We start from the raw sequence: 20,084 nt of genomic DNA, 5'->3' as shown, positions 1-20,084 counted from the left end.
TATTTTTGATATTTATATCGTTTAACGCTAATATATAACTGAGAGATAATGATTACACGATATTTTGCTCGATTAGACGTCTTTAGCCAGGCAGAGTGTAATATTTTTCGTTAAGTTATGGGAATAGGAAGATCGTGAAAGGGGGTATAGCTCAGTCGTAGAGCATTCGACTGCAGATCGAGAGGTCCCCGGTTCAATCCCGGGTGCCCCCTTCATTTTTCAGTATCTCGAAAAAACAAAAGACGATTGTCGCGGTGAGTTGCAAATACATGTTTGAGATGCACTCCGCACGCCATACCGAAGGCTTTGGAGCAACATTTCAATGGGAGGATCGCAGCCAAGGGTCTTGCAGGTCATCGTCCTGCCGCCATGAGGTCGAACTGTACGAAATCCACTTGCTTGGGGGAAGAATCTTGTACACTGAATTTTATAGAATATGGTGATAGGCAAAAGTTTTCATGTACTGCTGCACGGAGAAACAAAAATTGGAGGAGCTGGGATTTGAACCCAGGACTTTCTGCATGCGAAGCAGACACTCTACCACTGAGTTACACCCCCGCCAGAGCAAGTACATCTGGGACGAGTCTCTCCTGGATACTACTGTCATTATTTCTTAGGTTTGAACGGTACAGTAAGTTTTCGAGGAACCTATTCATGACAAGACCTAAGCAGCGTCGACTCCGTGGCGCAACGGTAGCGCGTCTGACTCCAGATCAGAAGGTTGCGTGTTCAAATCACGTCGGGGTCACAATGAAATTTTCGTTTACGAAAGCCATAGGCGAGTATGTCAGTTTAATCAGATACCAAACGATTACAAAGAACGGACGAACAGAACTTGCTTGAAAAAAGCTACTAGTGCAATTTTCGCATTCTGACATTAAGGTGAAGGCGCCGACTCGCACTTTCTCCAGGCGCGAGGTGTCTAGTATTTTTGATATTTATATCGTTTAACGCTAATATATAACTGAGAGATAATGATTACACGATATTTTGCTCGATTAGACGTCTTTAGCCAGGCAGAGTGTAATATTTTTCGTTAAGTTATGGGAATAGGAAGATCGTGAAAGGGGGTATAGCTCAGTCGTAGAGCATTCGACTGCAGATCGAGAGGTCCCCGGTTCAATCCCGGGTGCCCCCTTCATTTTTCAGTATCTCGAAAAAACAAAAGACGATTGTCGCGGTGAGTTGCAAATACACGTTTGAGATGCACTCCGCACGCCATACCGAAGGCTTTGGAGCAACATTTCAATGGGAGGATCGCAGCCAAGGGTCTTGCAGGTCATCGTCCTGCCGCCATGAGGTCGAACTGTACGAAATCCACTTGCTTGGGGGAAGAATCTTGTACACTGAATTTTATAGAATATGGTGATAGGCAAAAGTTTTCATGTACTGCTGCACGGAGAAACAAAAATTGGAGGAGCTGGGATTTGAACCCAGGACTTTCTGCATGCGAAGCAGACACTCTACCACTGAGTTACACCCCCGCCAGAGCAAGTACATCTGGGACGAGTCTCTCCTGGATACTACTGTCATTATTTCTTAGGTTTGAACGGTACAGTAAGTTTTCGAGGAACCTATTCATGACAAGACCTAAGCAGCGTCGACTCCGTGGCGCAACGATAGCGCGTCTGACTCCAGATCAGAAGGTTGCGTGTTCAAATCACGTCGGGGTCACAATGAAATTTTCGTTTACGAAAGCCATAGGCGAGTATGTCAGTTTAATCAGATACCAAACGATTACAAAGAACGGACGAACAGAACTTGCTTGAAAAAAGCTACTAGTGCAATTTTCGCATTCTGACATTAAGGTGAAGGCGCCGACTCGCACTTTCTCCAGGCGCGAGGTGTCTAGTATTTTTGATATTTATATCGTTTAACGCTAATATATAACTGAGAGATAATGATTACACGATATTTTGCTCGATTAGACGTCTTTAGCCAGGCAGAGTGTAATATTTTTCGTTAAGTTATGGGAATAGGAAGATCGTGAAAGGGGGTATAGCTCAGTCGTAGAGCATTCGACTGCAGATCGAGAGGTCCCCGGTTCAATCCCGGGTGCCCCCTTCATTTTTCAGTATCTCGAAAAAACAAAAGACGATTGTCGCGGTGAGTTGCAAATACACGTTTGAGATGCACTCCGCACGCCATACCGAAGGCTTTGGAGCAACATTTCAATGGGAGGATCGCAGCCAAGGGTCTTGCAGGTCATCGTCCTGCCGCCATGAGGTCGAACTGTACGAAATCCACTTGCTTGGGGGAAGAATCTTGTACACTGAATTTTATAGAATATGGTGATAGGCAAAAGTTTTCATGTACTGCTGCACGGAGAAACAAAAATTGGAGGAGCTGGGATTTGAACCCAGGACTTTCTGCATGCGAAGCAGACGCTCTACCACTGAGTTACACCCCCGCCAGAGCAAGTACATCTGGGACGAGTCTCTCCTGGATACTACTGTCATTATTTCTTAGGTTTGAACGGTACAGTAAGTTTTCGAGGAACCTATTCATGACAAGACCTAAGCAGCGTCGACTCCGTGGCGCAACGGTAGCGCGTCTGACTCCAGATCAGAAGGTTGCGTGTTCAAATCACGTCGGGGTCACAATGAAATTTTCGTTTACGAAAGCCATAGGCGAGTATGTCAGTTTAATCAGATACCAAACGATTACAAAGAACGGACGAACAGAACTTGCTTGAAAAAAGCTACTAGTGCAATTTTCGCATTCTGACATTAAGGTGAAGGCGCCGACTCGCACTTTCTCCAGGCGCGAGGTGTCTAGTATTTTTGATATTTATATCGTTTAACGCTAATATATAACTGAGAGATAATGATTACACGATATTTTGCTCGATTAGACGTCTTTAGCCAGGCAGAGTGTAATATTTTTCGTTAAGTTATGGGAATAGGAAGATCGTGAAAGGGGGTATAGCCCAGTCGTAGAGCATTCGACTGCAGATCGAGAGGTCCCCGGTTCAATCCCGGGTGCCCCCTTCATTTTTCAGTATCTCGAAAAAACAAAAGACGATTGTCGCGGTGAGTTGCAAATACATGTTTGAGATGCACTCCGCACGCCATACCGAAGGCTTTGGAGCAACATTTCAATGGGAGGATCGCAGCCAAGGGTCTTGCAGGTCATCGTCCTGCCGCCATGAGGTCGAACTGTACGAAATCCACTTTCTTGGGGGAAGAATCTTGTACACTGAATTTTATAGAATATGGTGATAGGCAAAAGTTTTCATGTACTGCTGCACGGAGAAACAAAAATTGGAGGAGCTGGGATTTGAACCCAGGACTTTCTGCATGCGAAGCAGACACTCTACCACTGAGTTACACCCCCGCCAGAGCAAGTACATCTGGGACGAGTCTCTCCTGGATACTACTGTCATTATTTCTTAGGTTTGAACGGTACAGTAAGTTTTCGAGGAACCTATTCATGACAAGACCTAAGCAGCGTCGACTCCGTGGCGCAACGGTAGCGCGTCTGACTCCAGATCAGAAGGTTGCGTGTTCAAATCACGTCGGGGTCACAATGAAATTTTCGTTTACGAAAGCCATAGGCGAGTATGTCAGTTTAATCAGATACCAAACGATTACAAAGAACGGACGAACAGAACTTGCTTGAAAAAAGCTACTAGTGCAATTTTCGCATTCTGACATTAAGGTGAAGGCGCCGACTCGCACTTTCTCCAGGCGCGAGGTGTCTAGTATTTTTGATATTTATATCGTTTAACGCTAATATATAACTGAGAGATAATGATTACACGATATTTTGCTCGATTAGACGTCTTTAGCCAGGCAGAGTGTAATATTTTTCGTTAAGTTATGGGAATAGGAAGATCGTGAAAGGGGGTATAGCTCAGTCGTAGAGCATTCGACTGCAGATCGAGAGGTCCCCGGTTCAATCCCGGGTGCCCCCTTCATTTTTCAGTATCTCGAAAAAACAAAAGACGATTGTCGCGGTGAGTTGCAAATACATGTTTGAGATGCACTCCGCACGCCATACCGAAGGCTTTGGAGCAACATTTCAATGGGAGGATCGCAGCCAAGGGTCTTGCAGGTCATCGTCCTGCCGCCATGAGGTCGAACTGTACGAAATCCACTTGCTTGGGGGAAGAATCTTGCACACTGAATTTTACAGAATATGGTGATAGGCAAAAGTTTTCATGTACTGCTGCACGGAGAAACAAAAATTGGAGGAGCTGGGATTTGAACCCAGGACTTTCTGCATGCGAAGCAGACACTCTACCACCGAGTTACACCCCCGCCAGAGCAAGTACATCTGGGACGAGTCTCTCCTGGATACTACTGTCATTATTTCTTAGGTTTGAACGGTACAGTAAGTTTTCGAGGAACCTATTCATGACAAGACCTAAGCAGCGTCGACTCCGTGGCGCAACGGTAGCGCGTCTGACTCCAGATCAGAAGGTTGCGTGTTCAAATCACGTCGGGGACACAATGAAATTTTCGTTTACGAAAGCCATAGGCGAGTATGTCAGTTTAATCAGATACCAAACGATTACAGAGAACGGACGAACAGAACTTGCTTGAAAAAAGCTACTAGTGCAATTTTCGCATTCTGACATTAAGGTGAAGGCGCCGACTCGCACTTTCTCCAGGTGCGAGGTGTCTAGTATTTTTGATATTTATATCGTTTAACGCTAATATATAACTGAGAGATAATGATTACACGATATTTTGCTCGATTAGACGTCTTTAGCCAGGCAGAGTGTAATATTTTTCGTTAAGTTATGGGAATAGGAAGATCGTGAAAGGGGGTATAGCTCAGTCGTAGAGCATTCGACTGCAGATCGAGAGGTCCCCGGTTCAATCCCGGGTGCCCCCTTCATTTTTCAGTATCTCGAAAAAACAAAAGACGATTGTCGCGGTGAGTTGCAAATACATGTTTGAGATGCACTCCGCACGCCATACCGAAGGCTTTGGAGCAACATTTCAATGGGAGGATCGCAGCCAAGGGTCTTGCAGGTCATCGTCCTGCCGCCATGAGGTCGAACTGTACGAAATCCACTTGCTTGGGGGAAGAATCTTGTACACTGAATTTTATAGAATATGGTGATAGGCAAAAGTTTTCATGTACTGCTGCACGGAGAAACAAAAATTGGAGGAGCTGGGATTTGAACCCAGGACTTTCTGCATGCGAAGCAGACACTCTACCACTGAGTTACACCCCCGCCAGAGCAAGTACATCTGGGACGAGTCTCTCCTGGATACTACTGTCATTATTTCTTAGGTTTGAACGGTACAGTAAGTTTTCGAGGAACCTATTCATGACAAGACCTAAGCAGCGTCGACTCCGTGGCGCAACGGTAGCGCGTCTGACTCCAGATCAGAAGGTTGCGTGTTCAAATCACGTCGGGGTCACAATGAAATTTTCGTTTACGAAAGCCATAGGCGAGTATGTCAGTTTAATCAGATACCAAACGATTACAAAGAACGGACGAACAGAACTTGCTTGAAAAAAGCTACTAGTGCAATTTTCGCATTCTGACATTAAGGTGAAGGCGCCGACTCGCACTTTCTCCAGGCGCGAGGTGTCTAGTATTTTTGATATTTATATCGTTTAACGCTAATATATAACTGAGAGATAATGATTACACGATATTTTGCTCGATTAGACGTCTTTAGCCAGGCAGAGTGTAATATTTTTCGTTAAGTTATGGGAATAGGAAGATCGTGAAAGGGGGTATAGCTCAGTCGTAGAGCATTCGACTGCAGATCGAGAGGTCCCCGGTTCAATCCCGGGTGCCCCCTTCATTTTTCAGTATCTCGAAAAAACAAAAGACGATTGTCGCGGTGAGTTGCAAATACATGTTTGAGATGCACTCCGCACGCCATACCGAAGGCTTTGGAGCAACATTTCAATGGGAGGATCGCAGCTAAGGGTCTTGCAGGTCATCGTCCTGCCGCCATGAGGTCGAACTGTACGAAATCCACTTGCTTGGGGGAAGAATCTTGTACACTGAATTTTATAGAATATGGTGATAGGCAAAAGTTTTCATGTACTGCTGCACGGAGAAACAAAAATTGGAGGAGCTGGGATTTGAACACAGGACTTTCTGCATGCGAAGCAGACACTCTACCACCGAGTTACACCCCCGCCAGAGCAAGTACATCTGGGACGAGTCTCTCCTGGATACTACTGTCATTATTTCTTAGGTTTGAACGGTACAGTAAGTTTTCGAGGAACCTATTCATGACAAGACCTAAGCAGCGTCGACTCCGTGGCGCAACGGTAGCGCGTCTGACTCCAGATCAGAAGGTTGCGTGTTCAAATCACGTCGGGGTCACAATGAAATTTTCGTTTACGAAAGCCATAGGCGAGTATGTCAGTTTAATCAGATACCAAACGATTACAGAGAACGGACGAACAGAACTTGCTTGAAAAAAGCTACTAGTGCAATTTTCGCATTCTGACATTAAGGTGAAGGCGCCGACTCGCACTTTCTCCAGGCGCGAGGTGTCTAGTATTTTTGATATTTATATCGTTTAACGCTAATATATAACTGAGAGATAATGATTACACGATATTTTGCTCGATTAGACGTCTTTAGCCAGGCAGAGTGTAATATTTTTCGTTAAGTTATGGGAATAGGAAGATCGTGAAAGGGGGTATAGCTCAGTCGTAGAGCATTCGACTGCAGATCGAGAGGTCCCCGGTTCAATCCCGGGTGCCCCCTTCATTTTTCAGTATCTCGAAAAAACAAAAGTCGATTGTCGCGGTGAGTTGCAAATACATGTTTGAGATGCACTCCGCACGCCATACCGAAGGCTTTGGAGCAACATTTCAATGGGAGGATCGCAGCCAAGGGTCTTGCAGGTCATCGTCCTGCCGCCATGAGGTCGAACTGTACGAAATCCACTTGCTTGGGGGAAGAATCTTGTACACTGAATTTTATAGAATATGGTGATAGGCAAAAGTTTTCATGTACTGCTGCACGGAGAAACAAAAATTGGAGGAGCTGGGATTTGAACCCAGGACTTTCTGCATGCGAAGCAGACACTCTACCACTGAGTTACACCCCCGCCAGAGCAAGTACATCTGGGACGAGTCTCTCCTGGATACAACTGTCATTATTTCTTAGGTTTGAACGGTACAGTAAGTTTTCGAGGAACCTATTCATGACAAGACCTAAGCAGCGTCGACTCCGTGGCGCAACGGTAGCGCGTCTGACTCCAGATCAGAAGGTTGCGTGTTCAAATCACGTCGGGGTCACAATGAAATTTTCGTTTACGAAAGCCATAGGCGAGTATGTCAGTTTAATCAGATACCAAACGATTACAGAGAACGGACGAACAGAACTTGCTTGAAAAAAGCTACTAGTGCAATTTTCGCATTCTGACATTAAGGTGAAGGCGCCGACTCGCACTTTCTCCAGGCGCGAGGTGTCTAGTATTTTTGATATTTATATCGTTTAACGCTAATATATAACTGAGAGATAATGATTACACGATATTTTGCTCGATTAGACGTCTTTAGCCAGGCAGAGTGTAATATTTTTCGTTAAGTTATGGGAATAGGAAGATCGTGAAAGGGGGTATAGCTCAGTCGTAGAGCATTCGACTGCAGATCGAGAGGTCCCCGGTTCAATCCCGGGTGCCCCCTTCATTTTTCAGTATCTCGAAAAAACAAAAGACGATTGTCGCGGTGAGTTGCAAATACATGTTTGAGATGCACTCCGCACGCCATACCGAAGGCTTTGGAGCAACATTTCAATGGGAGGATCGCAGCCAAGGGTCTTGCAGGTCATCGTCCTGCCGCCATGAGGTCGAACTGTACGAAATCCACTTGCTTGGGGGAAGAATCTTGTACACTGAATTTTATAGAATATGGTGATAGGCAAAAGTTTTCATGTACTGCTGCACGGAGAAACAAAAATTGGAGGAGCTGGGATTTGAACCCAGGACTTTCTGCATGCGAAGCAGACACTCTACCACTGAGTTACACCCCCGCCAGAGCAAGTACATCTGGGACGAGTCTCTCCTGGATACTACTGTCATTATTTCTTAGGTTTGAACGGTACAGTAAGTTTTCGAGGAACCTATTCATGACAAGACCTAAGCAGCGTCGACTCCGTGGCGCAACGGTAGCGCGTCTGACTCCAGATCAGAAGGTTGCGTGTTCAAATCACGTCGGGGTCACAATGAAATTTTCGTTTACGAAAGCCATAGGCGAGTATGTCAGTTTAATCAGATACCAAACGATTACAAAGAACGGACGAACAGAACTTGCTTGAAAAAAGCTACTAGTGCAATTTTCGCATTCTGACATTAAGGTGAAGGCGCCGACTCGCACTTTCTCCAGGCGCGAGGTGTCTAGTATTTTTGATATTTATATCGTTTAACGCTAATATATAACTGAGAGATAATGATTACACGATATTTTGCTCGATTAGACGTCTTTAGCCAGGCAGAGTGTAATATTTTTCGTTAAGTTATGGGAATAGGAAGATCGTGAAAGGGGGTATAGCTCAGTCGTAGAGCATTCGACTGCAGATCGAGAGGTCCCCGGTTCAATCCCGGGTGCCCCCTTCATTTTTCAGTATCTCGAAAAAACAAAAGACGATTGTCGCGGTGAGTTGCAAATACATGTTTGAGATGCACTCCGCACGCCATACCGAAGGCTTTGGAGCAACATTTCAATGGGAGGATCGCAGCCAAGGGTCTTGCAGGTCATCGTCCTGCCGCCATGAGGTCGAACTGTACGAAATCCACTTGCTTGGGGGAAGAATCTTGTACACTGAATTTTATAGAATATGGTGATAGGCAAAAGTTTTCATGTACTGCTGCACGGAGAAACAAAAATTGGAGGAGCTGGGATTTGAACCCAGGACTTTCTGCATGCGAAGCAGACACTCTACCACTGAGTTACACCCCCGCCAGAGCAAGTACATCTGGGACGAGTCTCTCCTGGATACTACTGTCATTATTTCTTAGGTTTGAACGGTACAGTAAGTTTTCGAGGAACCTATTCATGACAAGACCTAAGCAGCGTCGACTCCGTGGCGCAACGGTAGCGCGTCTGACTCCAGATCAGAAGGTTGCGTGTTCAAATCACGTCGGGGTCACAATGAAATTTTCGTTTACGAAAGCCATAGGCGAGTATGTCAGTTTAATCAGATACCAAACGATTACAAAGAACGGACGAACAGAACTTGCTTGAAAAAAGCTACTAGTGCAATTTTCGCATTCTGACATTAAGGTGAAGGCGCCGACTCGCACTTTCTCCAGGCGCGAGGTGTCTAGTATTTTTGATATTTATATCGTTTAACGCTAATATATAACTGAGAGATAATGATTACACGATATTTTGCTCGATTAGACGTCTTTAGCCAGGCAGAGTGTAATATTTTTCGTTAAGTTATGGGAATAGGAAGATCGTGAAAGGGGGTATAGCTCAGTCGTAGAGCATTCGACTGCAGATCGAGAGGTCCCCGGTTCAATCCCGGGTGCCCCCTTCATTTTTCAGTATCTCGAAAAAACAAAAGACGATTGTCGCGGTGAGTTGCAAATACATGTTTGAGATGCACTCCGCACGCCATACCGAAGGCTTTGGAGCAACATTTCAATGGGAGGATCGCAGCTAAGGGTCTTGCAGGTCATCGTCCTGCCGCCATGAGGTCGAACTGTACGAAATCCACTTGCTTGGGGGAAGAATCTTGTACACTGAATTTTATAGAATATGGTGATAGGCAAAAGTTTTCATGTACTGCTGCACGGAGAAACAAAAATTGGAGGAGCTGGGATTTGAACACAGGACTTTCTGCATGCGAAGCAGACACTCTACCACCGAGTTACACCCCCGCCAGAGCAAGTACATCTGGGACGAGTCTCTCCTGGATACTACTGTCATTATTTCTTAGGTTTGAACGGTACAGTAAGTTTTCGAGGAACCTATTCATGACAAGACATAAGCAGCGTCGACTCCGTGGCGCAACGGTAGCGCGTCTGACTCCAGATCAGAAGGTTGCGTGTTCAAATCACGTCGGGGTCACAATGAAATTTTCGTTTACGAAAGCCATAGGCGAGTATGTCAGTTTAATCAGATACCAAACGATTACAGAGAACGGACGAACAGAACTTGCTTGAAAAAAGCTACTAGTGCAATTTTCGCATTCTGACATTAAGGTGAAGGCGCCGACTCGCACTTTCTCCAGGCGCGAGGTGTCTAGTATTTTTGATATTTATATCGTTTAACGCTAATATATAACTGAGAGATAATGATTACACGATATTTTGCTCGATTAGACGTCTTTAGCCAGGCAGAGTGTAATATTTTTCGTTAAGTTATGGGAATAGGAAGATCGTGAAAGGGGGTATAGCTCAGTCGTAGAGCATTCGACTGCAGATCGAGAGGTCCCCGGTTCAATCCCGGGTGCCCCCTTCATTTTTCAGTATCTCGAAAAAACAAAAGTCGATTGTCGCGGTGAGTTGCAAATACATGTTTGAGATGCACTCCGCACGCCATACCGAAGGCTTTGGAGCAACATTTCAATGGGAGGATCGCAGCCAAGGGTCTTGCAGGTCATCGTCCTGCCGCCATGAGGTCGAACTGTACGAAATCCACTTGCTTGGGGGAAGAATCTTGTACACTGAATTTTATAGAATATGGTGATAGGCAAAAGTTTTCATGTACTGCTGCACGGAGAAACAAAAATTGGAGGAGCTGGGATTTGAACCCAGGACTTTCTGCATGCGAAGCAGACACTCTACCACTGAGTTACACCCCCGCCAGAGCAAGTACATCTGGGACGAGTCTCTCCTGGATACTACTGTCATTATTTCTTAGGTTTGAACGGTACAGTAAGTTTTCGAGGAACCTATTCATGACAAGACCTAAGCAGCGTCGACTCCGTGGCGCAACGGTAGCGCGTTTGACTCCAGATCAGAAGGTTGCGTGTTCAAATCACGTCGGGGTCACAATGAAATTTTCGTTTACGAAAGCCATAGGCGAGTATGTCAGTTTAATCAGATACCAAACGATTACAGAGAACGGACGAACAGAACTTGCTTGAAAAAAGCTACTAGTGCAATTTTCGCATTCTGACATTAAGGTGAAGGCGCCGACTCGCACTTTCTCCAGGCGCGAGGTGTCTAGTATTTTTGATATTTATATCGTTTAACGCTAATATATAACTGAGAGATAATGATTACACGATATTTTGCTCGATTAGACGTCTTTAGCCAGGCAGAGTGTAATATTTTTCGTTAAGTTATGGGAATAGGAAGATCGTGAAAGGGGGTATAGCTCAGTCGTAGAGCATTCGACTGCAGATCGAGAGGTCCCCGGTTCAATCCCGGGTGCCCCCTTCATTTTTCAGTATCTCGAAAAAACAAAAGACGATTGTCGCGGTGAGTTGCAAATACATGTTTGAGATGCACTCCGCACGCCATACCGAAGGCTTTGGAGCAACATTTCAATGGGAGGATCGCAGCCAAGGGTCTTGCAGGTCATCGTCCTGCCGCCATGAGGTCGAACTGTACGAAATCCACTTGCTTGGGGGAAGAATCTTGTACACTGAATTTTATAGAATATGGTGATAGGCAAAAGTTTTCATGTACTGCTGCACGGAGAAACAAAAATTGGAGGAGCTGGGATTTGAACCCAGGACTTTCTGCATGCGAAGCAGACACTCTACCACTGAGTTACACCCCCGCCAGAGCAAGTACATCTGGGACGAGTCTCTCCTGGATACTACTGTCATTATTTCTTAGGTTTGAACGGTACAGTAAGTTTTCGAGGAACCTATTCATGACAAGACCTAAGCAGCGTCGACTCCGTGGCGCAACGGTAGCGCGTCTGACTCCAGATCAGAAGGTTGCGTGTTCAAATCACGTCGGCGTCACAATGAAATTTTCGTTTACGAAAGCCATAGGCGAGTATGTCAGTTTAATCAGATACCAAACGATTACAAAGAACGGACGAACAGAACTTGCTTGAAAAAAGCTACTAGTGCAATTTTCGCATTCTGACATTAAGGTGAAGGCGCCGACTCGCACTTTCTCCAGGCGCGAGGTGTCTAGTATTTTTGATATTTATATCGTTTAACGCTAATATATAACTGAGAGATAATGATTACACGATATTTTGCTCGATTAGACGTCTTTAGCCAGGCAGAGTGTAATATTTTTCGTTAAGTTATGGGAATAGGAAGATCGTGAAAGGGGGTATAGCTCAGTCGTAGAGCATTCGACTGCAGATCGAGAGGTCCCCGGTTCAATCCCGGGTGCCCCCTTCATTTTTCAGTATCTCGAAAAAACAAAAGACGATTGTCGCGGTGAGTTGCAAATACATGTTTGAGATGCACTCCGCACGCCATACCGAAGGCTTTGGAGCAACATTTCAATGGGAGGATCGCAGCCAAGGGTCTTGCAGGTCATCGTCCTGCCGCCATGAGGTCGAACTGTACGAAATCCACTTGCTTGGGGGAAGAATCTTGTACACTGAATTTTATAGAATATGGTGATAGGCAAAAGTTTTCATGTACTGCTGCACGGAGAAACAAAAATTGGAGGAGCTGGGATTTGAACCCAGGACTTTCTGCATGCGAAGCAGACACTCTACCACTGAGTTACACCCCCGCCAGAGCAAGTACATCTGGGACGAGTCTCTCCTGGATACTACTGTCATTATTTCTTAGGTTTGAACGGTACAGTAAGTTTTCGAGGAACCTATTCATGACAAGACCTAAGCAGCGTCGACTCCGTGGCGCAACGGTAGCGCGTCTGACTCCAGATCAGAAGGTTGCGTGTTCAAATCACGTCGGGGTCACAATGAAATTTTCGTTTACGAAAGCCATAGGCGAGTATGTCAGTTTAATCAGATACCAAACGATTACAAAGAACGGACGAACAGAACTTGCTTGAAAAAAGCTACTAGTGCAATTTTCGCATTCTGACATTAAGGTGAAGGCGCCGACTCGCACTTTCTCCAGGCGCGAGGTGTCTAGTATTTTTGATATTTATATCGTTTAACGCTAATATATAACTGAGAGATAATGATTACACGATATTTTGCTCGATTAGACGTCTTTAGCCAGGCAGAGTGTAATATTTTTCGTTAAGTTATGGGAATAGAAAGATCGTGAAAGAGGGTATAGCTCAGTCGTAGAGCATTCGACTGCAGATCGAGAGGTCCCCGGTTCAATCCCGGGTGCCCCCTTCATTTTTCAGTATCTCGAAAAAACAAAAGACGATTGTCGCGGTGAGTTGCAAATACAAGTTTGAGATGCACTCCGCACGCCATACCGAAGGCTTTGGAGCAACATTTCAATGGGAGGATCGCAGCCAAGGGTCTTGCAGGTCATCGTCCTGCCGCCATGAGGTCGAACTGTACGAAATCCACTTGCTTGGGGGAAGAATCTTGTACACTGAATTTTATAGAATATGGTGATAGGCAAAAGTTTTCATGTACTGCTGCACGGAGAAACAAAAATTGGAGGAGCTGGGATTTGAACCCAGGACTTTCTGCATGCGAAGCAGACACTCTACCACTGAGTTACACCCCCGCCAGAGCAAGTACATCTGGGACGAGTCTCTCCTGGATACTACTGTCATTATTTCTTAGGTTTGAACGGTACAGTAAGTTTTCGAGGAACCTATTCATGACAAGACCTAAGCAGCGTCGACTCCGTGGCGCAACGGTAGCGCGTCTGACTCCAGATCAGAAGGTTGCGTGTTCAAATCACGTCGGGGTCACAATGAAATTTTCGTTTACGAAAGCCATAGGCGAGTATGTCAGTTTAATCAGATACCAAACGATTACAAAGAACGGACGAACAGAACTTGCTTGAAAAAAGCTACTAGTGCAATTTTCGCATTCTGACATTAAGGTGAAGGCGCCGACTCGCACTTTCTCCAGGCGCGAGGTGTCTAGTATTTTTGATATTTATATCGTTTAACGCTAATATATAACTGAGAGATAATGATTACACGATATTTTGCTCGATTAGACGTCTTTAGCCAGGCAGAGTGTAATATTTTTCGTTAAGTTATGGGAATAGGAAGATCGTGAAAGGGGGTATAGCTCAGTCGTAGAGCATTCGACTGCAGATCGAGAGGTCCCCGGTTCAATCCCGTGTGCCCCCTTCATTTTTCAGTATCTCGAAAAAACAAAAGACGATTGTCGCGGTGAGTTGCAAATACATGTTTGAGATGCACTCCGCACGCCATACCGAAGGCTTTGGAGCAACATTTCAATGGGAGGATCGCAGCCAAGGGTCTTGCAGGTCATCGTCCTGCCGCCATGAGGTCGAACTGTACGAAATCCACTTGCTTGGGGGAAGAATCTTGTACACTGAATTTTATAGAATATGGTGATAGGCAAAAGTTTTCATGTACTGCTGCACGGAGAAACAAAAATTGGAGGAGCTGGGATTTGAACCCAGGACTTTCTGCATGCGAAGCAGACACTCTACCACTGAGTTACACCCCCGCCAGAGCAAGTACATCTGGGACGAGTCTCTCCTGGATACTACTGTCATTATTTCTTAGGTTTGAACGGTACAGTAAGTTTTCGAGGAACCTATTCATGACAAGACCTAAGCAGCGTCGACTCCGTGGCGCAACGGTAGCGCGTCTGACTCCAGATCAGAAGGTTGCGTGTTCAAATCACGTCGGGGTCACAATGAAATTTTCGTTTACGAAAGCCATAGGCGAGTATGTCAGTTTAATCAGATACCAAACGATTACAGAGAACGGACGAACAGAACTTGCTTGAAAAAAGCTACTAGTGCAATTTTCGCATTCTGACATTAAGGTGAAGTCGCCGACTCGCACTTTCTCCAGGCGCGAGGTGTCTAGTATTTTTGATATATATATCGTTTAACGCTAATATATAACTGAGAGATAATGATTACACGATATTTTGCTCGATTAGACGTCTTTAGCCAGGCAGAGTGTAATATTTTTCGTTAAGTTATGGGAATAGGAAGATCGTGAAAGGGGGTATAGCTCAGTCGTAGAGCATTCGACTGCAGATCGAGAGGTCCCCGGTTCAATCCCGGGTGCCCCCTTCATTTTTCAGTATCTCGAAAAAACAAAAGACGATTGTCGCGGTGAGTTGCAAATACATGTTTGAGATGCACTCCGCACGCCATACCGAAGGCTTTGGAGCAACATTTCAATGGGAGGATCGCAGCCAAGGGTCTTGCAGGTCATCGTCCTGCCGCCATGAGGTCGAACTGTACGAAATCCACTTGCTTGGGGGAAGAATCTTGTACACTGAATTTTATAGAATATGGTGATAGGCAAAAGTTTTCATGTACTGCTGCACGGAGAAACAAAAATTGGAGGAGCTGGGATTTGAACCCAGGACTTTCTGCATGCGAAGCAGACACTCTACCACTGAGTTACACCCCCGCCAGAGCAAGTACATCTGGGACGAGTCTCTCCTGGATACTACTGTCATTATTTCTTAGGTTTGAACGGTACAGTAAGTTTTCGAGGAACCTATTCATGACAAGACCTAAGCAGCGTCGACTCCGTGGCGCAACGGTAGCGCGTCTGACTCCAGATCAGAAGGTTGCGTGTTCAAATCACGTCGGGGTCACAATGAAATTTTCGTTTACGAAAGCCATAGGCGAGTATGTCAGTTTAATCAGATACCAAACGATTACAAAGAACGGACGAACAGAACTTGCTTGAAAAAAGCTACTAGTGCAATTTTCGCATTCTGACATTAAGGTGAAGGCGCCGACTCGCACTTTCTCCAGGCGCGAGGTGTCTAGTATTTTTGATATATATATCGTTTAACGCTAATATATAACTGAGAGATAATGATTAAACGATATTTTGCTCGATTAGACGTCTTTAGCCAGGCAGAGTGTAATATTGTTCGTTAAGTTATGGGAATAGGAAGATCGTAAAAGGGGGTATAGCTCAGTCGTAGAGCATTCGACTGCAGATCGAGAGGTCCCCGGTTCAATCCCGGGTGCCCCCTTCATTTTTCAGTATCTCGAAAAAACAAAAGACGATTGTCGCGGTGAGTTGCAAATACATGTTTGAGATGCACTCCGCACGCCATACCGAAGGCTTTGGAGCAACATTTCAATGGGAGGATCGCAGCCAAGGGTCTTGCAGGTCATCGTCCTGCCGCCATGAGGTCGAACTGTACGAAATCCACTTGCTTGGGGGAAGAATCTTGTACACTGAATTTTATAGAATATGGTGATAGGCAAAAGTTTTCATGTACTGCTGCACGGAGAAACAAAGATTGGAGGAGCTGGGATTTGAACCCAGGACTTTCTGCATGCGAAGCAGACACTCTACCACTGAGTTACACCCCCGCCAGAGCAAGTACATCTGGGACGAGTCTCTCCTGGATACTACTGTCATTATTTCTTAGGTTTGAACGGTACAGTAAGTTTTCGAGGAACCTATTCATGACAAAACCTAAGCAGCGTCGACTCCGTGGCGCAACGGTAGCGCGTCTGACTCCAGATCAGAAGGTTGCGTGTTCAAATCACGTCGGGGTCACAATGAAATTTTCGTTTACGAAAGCCATAGGCGAGTATGTCAGTTTAATCAGATACCAAACGATTACAAAGAACGGACGAACAGAACTTGCTTGAAAAAAGCTACTAGTGCAATTTTCGCATTCTGACATTAAGGTGAAGGCGCCGACTCGCACTTTCTCCAGGCGCGAGGTGTCTAGTATTTTTGATATTTATATCGTTTAACGCTAATATATAACTGAGAGATAATGATTACACGATATTTTGCTCGATTAGACGTCTTTAGCCAGGCAGAGTGTAATATTTTTCGTTAAGTTATGGGAATAGGAAGATCGTGAAAGGGGGTATAGCTCAGTCGTAGAGCATTCGACTGCAGATCGAGAGGTCCCCGGTTCAATCCCGGGTGCCCCCTTCATTTTTCAGTATCTCGAAAAAACAAAAGACGATTGTCGCGGTGAGTTGCAAATACATGTTTGAGATGCACTCCGCACGCCATACCGAAGGCTTTGGAGCAACATTTCAATGGGAGGATCGCAGCCAAGGGTCTTGCAGGTCATCGTCCTGCCGCCATGAGGTCGAACTGTACGAAATCCACTTGCTTGGGGGAAGAATCTTGTACACTGAATTTTATAGAATATGGTGATAGGCAAAAGTTTTCATGTACTGCTGCACGGAGAAACAAAAATTGGAGGAGCTGGGATTTGAACCCAGGACTTTCTGCATGCGAAGCAGACACTCTACCACTGAGTTACACCCCCGCCAGAGCAAGTACATCTGGGACGAGTCTCTCCTGGATACTACTGTCATTATTTCTTAGGTTTGAACGGTACAGTAAGTTTTCGAGGAACCTATTCATGACAAGACCTAAGCAGCGTCGACTCCGTGGCGCAACGGTAGCGCGTCTGACTCCAGATCAGAAGGTTGCGTGTTCAAATCACGTCGGGGTCACAATGAAATTTTCGTTTACGAAAGCCATAGGCGAGTATGTCAGTTTAATCAGATACCAAACGATTACAAAGAACGGACGAACAGAACTTGCTTGAAAAAAGCTACTAGTGCAATTTTCGCATTCTGACATTAAGGTGAAGGCGCCGACTCGCACTTTCTCCAGGCGCGAGGTGTCTAGTATTTTTGATATTTATATCGTTTAACGCTAATATATAACTGAGAGATAATGATTACACGATATTTTGCTCGATTAGACGTCTTTAGCCAGGCAGAGTGTAATATTTTTCGTTAAGTTATGGGAATAGGAAGATCGTGAAAGGGGGTATAGCTCAGTCGTAGAGCATTCGACTGCAGATCGAGAGGTCCCCGGTTCAATCCCGGGTGCCCCCTTTATTTTTCAGTATCTCGAAAAAACAAAAGACGATTGTCGCGGTGAGTTGCAAATACATGTTTGAGATGCACTCCGCACGCCATACCGAAGGCTTTGGAGCAACATTTCAAAGGGAGGATCGCAGCCAAGGGTCTTGCAGGTCATCGTCCTGCCGCCATGAGGTCGAACTGTACGAAATCCACTTGCTTGGGGGAAGAATCTTGTACACTGAATTTTATAGAATATGGTGATAGGCAAAAGTTTTCATGTACTGCTGCACGGAGAAACAAAAATTGGAGGAGCTGGGATTTGAACCCAGGACTTTCTGCATGCGAAGCAGACACTCTACCACTGAGTTACACCCCCGCCAGAGCAAGTACATCTGGGACGAGTCTCTCCTGGATACTACTGTCATTATTTCTTAGGTTTGAACGGTACAGTAAGTTTTCGAGGAACCTATTCATGACAAGACCTAAGCAGCGTCGACTCCGTGGCGCAACGGTAGCGCGTCTGACTCCAGATCAGAAGGTTGCGTGTTCAAATCACGTCGGGGTCACAATGAAATTTTCGTTTACGAAAGCCATAGGCGAGTATGTCAGTTTAATCAGATACCAAACGATTACAAAGAACGGACGAACAGAACTTGCTTGAAAAAAGCTACTAGTGCAATTTTCGCATTCTGACATTAAGGTGAAGGCGCCGACTCGCACTTTCTCCAGGCGCGAGGTGTCTAGTATTTTTGATATTTATATCGTTTAACGCTAATATATAACTGAGAGATAATGATTACACGATATTTTGCTCGATTAGACGTCTTTAGCCAGGCAGAGTGTAATATTTTTCGTTAAGTTATGGGAATAGGAAGATCGTGAAAGGGGGTATAGCTCAGTCGTAGAGCATTCGACTGCAGATCGAGAGGTCCCCGGTTCAATCCCGGGTGCCCCCTTCATTTTTCAGTATCTCGAAAAAACAAAAGACGATTGTCGCGGTGAGTTGCAAATACATGTTTGAGATGCACTCCGCACGCCATACCGAAGGCTTTGGAGCAACATTTCAATGGGAGGATCGCAGCCAAGGGTCTTGCAGGTCATCGTCCTGCCGCCATGAGGTCGAACTGTACGAAATCCACTTGCTTGGGGGAAGAATCTTGTACACTGAATTTTATAGAATATGGTGATAGGCAAAAGTTTTCATGTACTGCTGCACGGAGAAACAAAAATTGGAGGAGCTGGGATTTGAACCCAGGACTTTCTGCATGCGAAGCAGACACTCTACCACTGAGTTACACCACCGCCAGAGCAAGTACATCTGGGACGAGTCTCTCCTGGATACTACTGTCATTATTTCTTAGGTTTGAACGGTACAGTAAGTTTTCGAGGAACCTATTCATGACAAGACCTAAGCAGCGTCGACTCCGTGGCGCAACGGTAGCGCGTCTGACTCCAGATCAGAAGGTTGCGTGTTCAAATCAAGTCGGGGTCACAATGAAATTTTCGTTTACGAAAGCCATAGGCGAGTATGTCAGTTTAATCAGATACCAAACGATTACAGAGAACGGACGAACAGAACTTGCTTGAAAAAAGCTACTAGTGCAATTTTCGCATTCTGACATTAAGGTGAAGGCGCCGACTCGCACTTTCTCCAGGCGCGAGGTGTCTAGTATTTTTGATATTTATATCGTTTAACGCTAATATATAACTGAGAGATAATGATTACACGATATTTTGCTCGATTAGACGTCTTTAGCCAGGCAGAGTGTAATATTTTTCGTTAAGTTATGGGAATAGGAAGATCGTGAAAGGGGGTATAGCTCAGTCGTAGAGCATTCGACTGCAGATCGAGAGGTCCCAGGTTCAATCCCGGGTGCCCCCTTCATTTTTCAGTATCTCGAAAAAACAAAAGACGATTGTCGCGGTGAGTTGCAAATACATGTTTGAGATGCACTCCGCACGCCATACCGAAGGCTTTGGAGCAACATTTCAATGGGAGGATCGCAGCCAAGGGTCTTGCAGGTCATCGTCCTGCCGCCATGAGGTCGAACTGTACGAAATCCACTTGCTTGGGGGAAGAATCTTGTACACTGAATTTTATAGAATATGGTGATAGGCAAAAGTTTTCATGTACTGCTGCACGGAGAAACAAAAATTGGAGGAGCTGGGATTTGAACCCAGGACTTTCTGCATGCGAAGCAGACACTCTACCACTGAGTTACACCCCCGCCAGAGCAAGTACATCTGGGACGAGTCTCTCCTGGATACTACTGTCATTATTTCTTAGGTTTGAACGGTACAGTAAGTT

At 45.3% G+C, this 20,084-nt stretch overlaps 65 non-coding genes across 65 annotated transcripts; 43 read left to right on the top strand and 22 right to left on the bottom strand.

Annotated features, from left to right (window-relative positions):
* Nucleotides 1-140: 140 nt before the first annotated feature.
* Trnac-gca (transfer RNA cysteine (anticodon GCA)) lies at nucleotides 141-212 on the top strand. The gene has a single exon. It is a non-coding gene; the product is annotated as a tRNA-Cys (tRNA).
* A 274-nt stretch (nucleotides 213-486) lies between these two features.
* Nucleotides 487-558, bottom strand: Trnaa-cgc (transfer RNA alanine (anticodon CGC)). The gene has a single exon. It is a non-coding gene; the product is annotated as a tRNA-Ala (tRNA).
* Nucleotides 559-676: 118 nt separating this feature from the next.
* Trnaw-cca (transfer RNA tryptophan (anticodon CCA)) lies at nucleotides 677-748 on the top strand. The gene has a single exon. It is a non-coding gene; the product is annotated as a tRNA-Trp (tRNA).
* A 318-nt stretch (nucleotides 749-1,066) lies between these two features.
* Trnac-gca (transfer RNA cysteine (anticodon GCA)) lies at nucleotides 1,067-1,138 on the top strand. The gene has a single exon. It is a non-coding gene; the product is annotated as a tRNA-Cys (tRNA).
* A 274-nt stretch (nucleotides 1,139-1,412) lies between these two features.
* Nucleotides 1,413-1,484, bottom strand: Trnaa-cgc (transfer RNA alanine (anticodon CGC)). Its single transcript has one exon. It is a non-coding gene; the product is annotated as a tRNA-Ala (tRNA).
* Nucleotides 1,485-1,602: 118 nt separating this feature from the next.
* On the top strand, nucleotides 1,603-1,674 carry Trnaw-cca (transfer RNA tryptophan (anticodon CCA)). The gene has a single exon. It is a non-coding gene; the product is annotated as a tRNA-Trp (tRNA).
* Nucleotides 1,675-1,992: 318 nt separating this feature from the next.
* On the top strand, nucleotides 1,993-2,064 carry Trnac-gca (transfer RNA cysteine (anticodon GCA)). Its single transcript has one exon. It is a non-coding gene; the product is annotated as a tRNA-Cys (tRNA).
* A 274-nt stretch (nucleotides 2,065-2,338) lies between these two features.
* Trnaa-cgc (transfer RNA alanine (anticodon CGC)) lies at nucleotides 2,339-2,410 on the bottom strand. Its single transcript has one exon. It is a non-coding gene; the product is annotated as a tRNA-Ala (tRNA).
* Nucleotides 2,411-2,528: 118 nt separating this feature from the next.
* Nucleotides 2,529-2,600, top strand: Trnaw-cca (transfer RNA tryptophan (anticodon CCA)). The gene has a single exon. It is a non-coding gene; the product is annotated as a tRNA-Trp (tRNA).
* Nucleotides 2,601-2,918: 318 nt separating this feature from the next.
* Trnac-gca (transfer RNA cysteine (anticodon GCA)) lies at nucleotides 2,919-2,990 on the top strand. The gene has a single exon. It is a non-coding gene; the product is annotated as a tRNA-Cys (tRNA).
* Nucleotides 2,991-3,264: 274 nt separating this feature from the next.
* Trnaa-cgc (transfer RNA alanine (anticodon CGC)) lies at nucleotides 3,265-3,336 on the bottom strand. The gene has a single exon. It is a non-coding gene; the product is annotated as a tRNA-Ala (tRNA).
* A 118-nt stretch (nucleotides 3,337-3,454) lies between these two features.
* Trnaw-cca (transfer RNA tryptophan (anticodon CCA)) lies at nucleotides 3,455-3,526 on the top strand. Its single transcript has one exon. It is a non-coding gene; the product is annotated as a tRNA-Trp (tRNA).
* A 318-nt stretch (nucleotides 3,527-3,844) lies between these two features.
* Trnac-gca (transfer RNA cysteine (anticodon GCA)) lies at nucleotides 3,845-3,916 on the top strand. Its single transcript has one exon. It is a non-coding gene; the product is annotated as a tRNA-Cys (tRNA).
* A 274-nt stretch (nucleotides 3,917-4,190) lies between these two features.
* On the bottom strand, nucleotides 4,191-4,262 carry Trnaa-cgc (transfer RNA alanine (anticodon CGC)). The gene has a single exon. It is a non-coding gene; the product is annotated as a tRNA-Ala (tRNA).
* A 118-nt stretch (nucleotides 4,263-4,380) lies between these two features.
* Nucleotides 4,381-4,452, top strand: Trnaw-cca (transfer RNA tryptophan (anticodon CCA)). Its single transcript has one exon. It is a non-coding gene; the product is annotated as a tRNA-Trp (tRNA).
* A 318-nt stretch (nucleotides 4,453-4,770) lies between these two features.
* Nucleotides 4,771-4,842, top strand: Trnac-gca (transfer RNA cysteine (anticodon GCA)). The gene has a single exon. It is a non-coding gene; the product is annotated as a tRNA-Cys (tRNA).
* Nucleotides 4,843-5,116: 274 nt separating this feature from the next.
* Nucleotides 5,117-5,188, bottom strand: Trnaa-cgc (transfer RNA alanine (anticodon CGC)). Its single transcript has one exon. It is a non-coding gene; the product is annotated as a tRNA-Ala (tRNA).
* Nucleotides 5,189-5,306: 118 nt separating this feature from the next.
* Trnaw-cca (transfer RNA tryptophan (anticodon CCA)) lies at nucleotides 5,307-5,378 on the top strand. Its single transcript has one exon. It is a non-coding gene; the product is annotated as a tRNA-Trp (tRNA).
* Nucleotides 5,379-5,696: 318 nt separating this feature from the next.
* On the top strand, nucleotides 5,697-5,768 carry Trnac-gca (transfer RNA cysteine (anticodon GCA)). The gene has a single exon. It is a non-coding gene; the product is annotated as a tRNA-Cys (tRNA).
* Nucleotides 5,769-6,042: 274 nt separating this feature from the next.
* On the bottom strand, nucleotides 6,043-6,114 carry Trnaa-cgc (transfer RNA alanine (anticodon CGC)). The gene has a single exon. It is a non-coding gene; the product is annotated as a tRNA-Ala (tRNA).
* Nucleotides 6,115-6,232: 118 nt separating this feature from the next.
* On the top strand, nucleotides 6,233-6,304 carry Trnaw-cca (transfer RNA tryptophan (anticodon CCA)). Its single transcript has one exon. It is a non-coding gene; the product is annotated as a tRNA-Trp (tRNA).
* Nucleotides 6,305-6,622: 318 nt separating this feature from the next.
* On the top strand, nucleotides 6,623-6,694 carry Trnac-gca (transfer RNA cysteine (anticodon GCA)). Its single transcript has one exon. It is a non-coding gene; the product is annotated as a tRNA-Cys (tRNA).
* A 274-nt stretch (nucleotides 6,695-6,968) lies between these two features.
* On the bottom strand, nucleotides 6,969-7,040 carry Trnaa-cgc (transfer RNA alanine (anticodon CGC)). The gene has a single exon. It is a non-coding gene; the product is annotated as a tRNA-Ala (tRNA).
* Nucleotides 7,041-7,158: 118 nt separating this feature from the next.
* Nucleotides 7,159-7,230, top strand: Trnaw-cca (transfer RNA tryptophan (anticodon CCA)). Its single transcript has one exon. It is a non-coding gene; the product is annotated as a tRNA-Trp (tRNA).
* A 318-nt stretch (nucleotides 7,231-7,548) lies between these two features.
* Trnac-gca (transfer RNA cysteine (anticodon GCA)) lies at nucleotides 7,549-7,620 on the top strand. The gene has a single exon. It is a non-coding gene; the product is annotated as a tRNA-Cys (tRNA).
* Nucleotides 7,621-7,894: 274 nt separating this feature from the next.
* Nucleotides 7,895-7,966, bottom strand: Trnaa-cgc (transfer RNA alanine (anticodon CGC)). The gene has a single exon. It is a non-coding gene; the product is annotated as a tRNA-Ala (tRNA).
* Nucleotides 7,967-8,084: 118 nt separating this feature from the next.
* Nucleotides 8,085-8,156, top strand: Trnaw-cca (transfer RNA tryptophan (anticodon CCA)). Its single transcript has one exon. It is a non-coding gene; the product is annotated as a tRNA-Trp (tRNA).
* A 318-nt stretch (nucleotides 8,157-8,474) lies between these two features.
* Trnac-gca (transfer RNA cysteine (anticodon GCA)) lies at nucleotides 8,475-8,546 on the top strand. Its single transcript has one exon. It is a non-coding gene; the product is annotated as a tRNA-Cys (tRNA).
* Nucleotides 8,547-8,820: 274 nt separating this feature from the next.
* On the bottom strand, nucleotides 8,821-8,892 carry Trnaa-cgc (transfer RNA alanine (anticodon CGC)). The gene has a single exon. It is a non-coding gene; the product is annotated as a tRNA-Ala (tRNA).
* A 118-nt stretch (nucleotides 8,893-9,010) lies between these two features.
* Nucleotides 9,011-9,082, top strand: Trnaw-cca (transfer RNA tryptophan (anticodon CCA)). Its single transcript has one exon. It is a non-coding gene; the product is annotated as a tRNA-Trp (tRNA).
* A 318-nt stretch (nucleotides 9,083-9,400) lies between these two features.
* On the top strand, nucleotides 9,401-9,472 carry Trnac-gca (transfer RNA cysteine (anticodon GCA)). Its single transcript has one exon. It is a non-coding gene; the product is annotated as a tRNA-Cys (tRNA).
* Nucleotides 9,473-9,746: 274 nt separating this feature from the next.
* Trnaa-cgc (transfer RNA alanine (anticodon CGC)) lies at nucleotides 9,747-9,818 on the bottom strand. Its single transcript has one exon. It is a non-coding gene; the product is annotated as a tRNA-Ala (tRNA).
* Nucleotides 9,819-9,936: 118 nt separating this feature from the next.
* Nucleotides 9,937-10,008, top strand: Trnaw-cca (transfer RNA tryptophan (anticodon CCA)). Its single transcript has one exon. It is a non-coding gene; the product is annotated as a tRNA-Trp (tRNA).
* Nucleotides 10,009-10,326: 318 nt separating this feature from the next.
* On the top strand, nucleotides 10,327-10,398 carry Trnac-gca (transfer RNA cysteine (anticodon GCA)). Its single transcript has one exon. It is a non-coding gene; the product is annotated as a tRNA-Cys (tRNA).
* A 274-nt stretch (nucleotides 10,399-10,672) lies between these two features.
* On the bottom strand, nucleotides 10,673-10,744 carry Trnaa-cgc (transfer RNA alanine (anticodon CGC)). Its single transcript has one exon. It is a non-coding gene; the product is annotated as a tRNA-Ala (tRNA).
* A 118-nt stretch (nucleotides 10,745-10,862) lies between these two features.
* Trnaw-cca (transfer RNA tryptophan (anticodon CCA)) lies at nucleotides 10,863-10,934 on the top strand. Its single transcript has one exon. It is a non-coding gene; the product is annotated as a tRNA-Trp (tRNA).
* A 318-nt stretch (nucleotides 10,935-11,252) lies between these two features.
* Nucleotides 11,253-11,324, top strand: Trnac-gca (transfer RNA cysteine (anticodon GCA)). Its single transcript has one exon. It is a non-coding gene; the product is annotated as a tRNA-Cys (tRNA).
* A 274-nt stretch (nucleotides 11,325-11,598) lies between these two features.
* Nucleotides 11,599-11,670, bottom strand: Trnaa-cgc (transfer RNA alanine (anticodon CGC)). The gene has a single exon. It is a non-coding gene; the product is annotated as a tRNA-Ala (tRNA).
* A 118-nt stretch (nucleotides 11,671-11,788) lies between these two features.
* On the top strand, nucleotides 11,789-11,860 carry Trnaw-cca (transfer RNA tryptophan (anticodon CCA)). The gene has a single exon. It is a non-coding gene; the product is annotated as a tRNA-Trp (tRNA).
* A 318-nt stretch (nucleotides 11,861-12,178) lies between these two features.
* Nucleotides 12,179-12,250, top strand: Trnac-gca (transfer RNA cysteine (anticodon GCA)). The gene has a single exon. It is a non-coding gene; the product is annotated as a tRNA-Cys (tRNA).
* A 274-nt stretch (nucleotides 12,251-12,524) lies between these two features.
* On the bottom strand, nucleotides 12,525-12,596 carry Trnaa-cgc (transfer RNA alanine (anticodon CGC)). The gene has a single exon. It is a non-coding gene; the product is annotated as a tRNA-Ala (tRNA).
* Nucleotides 12,597-12,714: 118 nt separating this feature from the next.
* Nucleotides 12,715-12,786, top strand: Trnaw-cca (transfer RNA tryptophan (anticodon CCA)). Its single transcript has one exon. It is a non-coding gene; the product is annotated as a tRNA-Trp (tRNA).
* Nucleotides 12,787-13,104: 318 nt separating this feature from the next.
* Nucleotides 13,105-13,176, top strand: Trnac-gca (transfer RNA cysteine (anticodon GCA)). The gene has a single exon. It is a non-coding gene; the product is annotated as a tRNA-Cys (tRNA).
* A 274-nt stretch (nucleotides 13,177-13,450) lies between these two features.
* Nucleotides 13,451-13,522, bottom strand: Trnaa-cgc (transfer RNA alanine (anticodon CGC)). Its single transcript has one exon. It is a non-coding gene; the product is annotated as a tRNA-Ala (tRNA).
* A 118-nt stretch (nucleotides 13,523-13,640) lies between these two features.
* Nucleotides 13,641-13,712, top strand: Trnaw-cca (transfer RNA tryptophan (anticodon CCA)). The gene has a single exon. It is a non-coding gene; the product is annotated as a tRNA-Trp (tRNA).
* A 318-nt stretch (nucleotides 13,713-14,030) lies between these two features.
* On the top strand, nucleotides 14,031-14,102 carry Trnac-gca (transfer RNA cysteine (anticodon GCA)). The gene has a single exon. It is a non-coding gene; the product is annotated as a tRNA-Cys (tRNA).
* Nucleotides 14,103-14,376: 274 nt separating this feature from the next.
* Nucleotides 14,377-14,448, bottom strand: Trnaa-cgc (transfer RNA alanine (anticodon CGC)). The gene has a single exon. It is a non-coding gene; the product is annotated as a tRNA-Ala (tRNA).
* A 118-nt stretch (nucleotides 14,449-14,566) lies between these two features.
* Trnaw-cca (transfer RNA tryptophan (anticodon CCA)) lies at nucleotides 14,567-14,638 on the top strand. The gene has a single exon. It is a non-coding gene; the product is annotated as a tRNA-Trp (tRNA).
* Nucleotides 14,639-14,956: 318 nt separating this feature from the next.
* Trnac-gca (transfer RNA cysteine (anticodon GCA)) lies at nucleotides 14,957-15,028 on the top strand. Its single transcript has one exon. It is a non-coding gene; the product is annotated as a tRNA-Cys (tRNA).
* Nucleotides 15,029-15,302: 274 nt separating this feature from the next.
* Nucleotides 15,303-15,374, bottom strand: Trnaa-cgc (transfer RNA alanine (anticodon CGC)). The gene has a single exon. It is a non-coding gene; the product is annotated as a tRNA-Ala (tRNA).
* Nucleotides 15,375-15,492: 118 nt separating this feature from the next.
* On the top strand, nucleotides 15,493-15,564 carry Trnaw-cca (transfer RNA tryptophan (anticodon CCA)). Its single transcript has one exon. It is a non-coding gene; the product is annotated as a tRNA-Trp (tRNA).
* A 318-nt stretch (nucleotides 15,565-15,882) lies between these two features.
* Trnac-gca (transfer RNA cysteine (anticodon GCA)) lies at nucleotides 15,883-15,954 on the top strand. Its single transcript has one exon. It is a non-coding gene; the product is annotated as a tRNA-Cys (tRNA).
* Nucleotides 15,955-16,228: 274 nt separating this feature from the next.
* Trnaa-cgc (transfer RNA alanine (anticodon CGC)) lies at nucleotides 16,229-16,300 on the bottom strand. The gene has a single exon. It is a non-coding gene; the product is annotated as a tRNA-Ala (tRNA).
* A 118-nt stretch (nucleotides 16,301-16,418) lies between these two features.
* On the top strand, nucleotides 16,419-16,490 carry Trnaw-cca (transfer RNA tryptophan (anticodon CCA)). Its single transcript has one exon. It is a non-coding gene; the product is annotated as a tRNA-Trp (tRNA).
* A 318-nt stretch (nucleotides 16,491-16,808) lies between these two features.
* Nucleotides 16,809-16,880, top strand: Trnac-gca (transfer RNA cysteine (anticodon GCA)). The gene has a single exon. It is a non-coding gene; the product is annotated as a tRNA-Cys (tRNA).
* A 274-nt stretch (nucleotides 16,881-17,154) lies between these two features.
* Nucleotides 17,155-17,226, bottom strand: Trnaa-cgc (transfer RNA alanine (anticodon CGC)). The gene has a single exon. It is a non-coding gene; the product is annotated as a tRNA-Ala (tRNA).
* A 118-nt stretch (nucleotides 17,227-17,344) lies between these two features.
* On the top strand, nucleotides 17,345-17,416 carry Trnaw-cca (transfer RNA tryptophan (anticodon CCA)). The gene has a single exon. It is a non-coding gene; the product is annotated as a tRNA-Trp (tRNA).
* A 318-nt stretch (nucleotides 17,417-17,734) lies between these two features.
* Trnac-gca (transfer RNA cysteine (anticodon GCA)) lies at nucleotides 17,735-17,806 on the top strand. The gene has a single exon. It is a non-coding gene; the product is annotated as a tRNA-Cys (tRNA).
* A 274-nt stretch (nucleotides 17,807-18,080) lies between these two features.
* On the bottom strand, nucleotides 18,081-18,152 carry Trnaa-cgc (transfer RNA alanine (anticodon CGC)). Its single transcript has one exon. It is a non-coding gene; the product is annotated as a tRNA-Ala (tRNA).
* Nucleotides 18,153-18,270: 118 nt separating this feature from the next.
* Nucleotides 18,271-18,342, top strand: Trnaw-cca (transfer RNA tryptophan (anticodon CCA)). The gene has a single exon. It is a non-coding gene; the product is annotated as a tRNA-Trp (tRNA).
* A 318-nt stretch (nucleotides 18,343-18,660) lies between these two features.
* On the top strand, nucleotides 18,661-18,732 carry Trnac-gca (transfer RNA cysteine (anticodon GCA)). The gene has a single exon. It is a non-coding gene; the product is annotated as a tRNA-Cys (tRNA).
* Nucleotides 18,733-19,006: 274 nt separating this feature from the next.
* Nucleotides 19,007-19,078, bottom strand: Trnaa-cgc (transfer RNA alanine (anticodon CGC)). The gene has a single exon. It is a non-coding gene; the product is annotated as a tRNA-Ala (tRNA).
* A 118-nt stretch (nucleotides 19,079-19,196) lies between these two features.
* Nucleotides 19,197-19,268, top strand: Trnaw-cca (transfer RNA tryptophan (anticodon CCA)). The gene has a single exon. It is a non-coding gene; the product is annotated as a tRNA-Trp (tRNA).
* Nucleotides 19,269-19,586: 318 nt separating this feature from the next.
* Nucleotides 19,587-19,658, top strand: Trnac-gca (transfer RNA cysteine (anticodon GCA)). Its single transcript has one exon. It is a non-coding gene; the product is annotated as a tRNA-Cys (tRNA).
* A 274-nt stretch (nucleotides 19,659-19,932) lies between these two features.
* On the bottom strand, nucleotides 19,933-20,004 carry Trnaa-cgc (transfer RNA alanine (anticodon CGC)). The gene has a single exon. It is a non-coding gene; the product is annotated as a tRNA-Ala (tRNA).
* Between the last annotated feature and the right edge of the window lie 80 nt (nucleotides 20,005-20,084).

The sequence above is a fragment of the Schistocerca cancellata genome, chromosome 3, assembly GCF_023864275.1.
Source record: "Schistocerca cancellata isolate TAMUIC-IGC-003103 chromosome 3, iqSchCanc2.1, whole genome shotgun sequence".
Classification (NCBI taxonomy): Eukaryota; Metazoa; Arthropoda; class Insecta; order Orthoptera; family Acrididae; genus Schistocerca; species Schistocerca cancellata.
The sequence above is the reverse complement of the archived record's forward strand: the minus strand, read 5'-3'. Positions and strand labels throughout refer to the sequence as shown.